Here is a 2,161-nt window from a genome sequence, read left to right as displayed (position 1 = left end):
GTCAACCGGACAGGTCGACCGGTCAGCCTGTAATCCGGTCAACCGCATAGGTCGACCGGTTTCCATGTGATCCGGTCGACCGCATAGGTCGACCGGTGGAATCAGCTGCGCGAGAGAAGCTTGCGGAAATAAGTCCAAAACCTGCAAATCCAGTCCCAAATCGAGATATTTCAAAGGAACCCCACTAGATCTGGGTTCTAGGTCCTAAAACGAGTCCAAAGAACCCAAGATCTCCAATTTCTACTCTAGTTTTACTAAAAAACCATCAAAATCCGGTTTGAACAAAAAAATAAGTTTTGAAATTCAAAAACTTGAGATTCAAGAGAGGTTCTTTCAGTAATCTTACCTCGAATCCTTCTCTTGACGTTGAAAACTTCTTTAAATCTTTTCTTGGTTCAAGATCTATTTGATTTGGGACACAAATGAGAGAGAGAGTAAGTGAGCGGGAGAGTGAGAGTGAAGGAAAGAGAGGGAGAGTGCACGGGAAAGGAAAGAGAAAGGAAAGGAAAAAGGGAAAAGGAAAAGAAAAGAAAAGGAAAAGAAAATGACATGTGTCAATATTTTAAAAGAGCAGTCAAAAATGCGCCCATACACACTTCTGGTTTAAAATAAATTATTAAGAATAATTTAAATACTTTGGAACTATTTAAACTCACACGTGTCAGAAACATTTATTAATTAAACTCAATTAATAATCTAGATTAGGCACACTAATAATCTCAATTACCTTAATTAATCTCAATTAATTCTTCAAGGTGTTACAGCTCTACCCCCCTTAGGCAATTTCATCCCCGAAATTAAAGCGTACCTCAAAGTGTGAACAGATGCAGATACTGCTCCTGCATCTTCGTTTCAAGCTCTCATGTCGCTTCCTCAACTCCATGGTGCTGCCATAATACTTTTACTAGAGGCATCTCACGATGACGCAAACTCTTTATCTTCCGGTCAAGAATCTGAACTGGTGCCTCCTCGTATGACGCGTCATACTGTATCAGAACGTTAAACCACTGCACTACTGTTTCCGGCTCAGGTTGACATTTCTGAAGCATGGAGACATGGAACACGTTATGCACGTGAGATAATTCAGGCGGTAAAGCCAACCGATAAGCCACCACTCCGATTCGTTGCACGATCGGGAATGGTCCCACATACCTTAGTGTAAGTTTCCCTTTCACACCAAACTGAACGACTCCCTTGCGTGGGGAAACCTTCAGCAAAACAAAGTCGCCTTCCTGGAATTCCAAAGGCCTACGCCTTCTGTCAGCAGAACTTTTCTGACGACTTTGAGCTATCAACAGTCGTTCCCAAATCACAGCTATCTTCTCATTATTCTCTTGAATGACTTCCGGTTCAGTGCTCAGTCGATCCTCTGGTTCCAACCAACACACAGGTGACCTACAATGACGACCATACAGAGCTTCGAACGGTGCCATTCCAATGCTGGCCTGATAGCTGTTGTTATAAGCAAACTCAGCTAGATGCATGTATATCTTCTAGTTTCCACCAAATTCCAGAATACAAGCACGAAACATATCCTCCAGAATCTGAATTACCCTTTCAGATTGCCCATCAGTCTGAGGATGGAATGCTGTGCTGTAATTCAAATTTGTTCCCATGGCTTCCTGGAAACTCCTCCAATACCTTGCATTGAAGCGGGTATCATGATCGGACGTGATAGACAGTGGCACTCCGTGTAGTCTCACGATGTGCTCCAGGTACAATTCTGATATAATCTTCTGAGAATACGTCGCACGGAACGGTATGAAGTGCGCAGACTTCGTCAACCTGTCCACCACCACCCAGATGGCATCGTGCTTCAGCTCGGTTCTTGGTAGCCCCATCAGAAAGTCCATGGTGATGTGCTCCCATTTCCATCCCGGGACAGGAAGAGGTTGCAATTCTCCCGCCGGCTTCTGATGCTCAGCTTTAACCCGGAGGTAAGTCATACATTCCGAGACATACTCACGAACGTCTCTTTTCATGCCTCTCCACCAGTACTGTCTTTTCAGGTCCTGGTACATCTTTGTACTTCCCGGATGTATAGCATACCTCGATTTGTGTGCCTTTTGCAGAATCATCTCTTTACCTCACCCGCCTTAGGAACAGCAAGGTGGTTACGGAAATACAAGGCTCCATCCTCTCGGATTCTCCAATCCTCCAA

Source organism: Morus notabilis, unplaced genomic scaffold, assembly GCF_000414095.1.
Source record: "Morus notabilis unplaced genomic scaffold, ASM41409v2 Scaffold889, whole genome shotgun sequence".
In the NCBI taxonomy this organism is placed as follows: Eukaryota; Viridiplantae; Streptophyta; class Magnoliopsida; order Rosales; family Moraceae; genus Morus; species Morus notabilis.
This window is presented reverse-complemented; position numbering follows the sequence as displayed.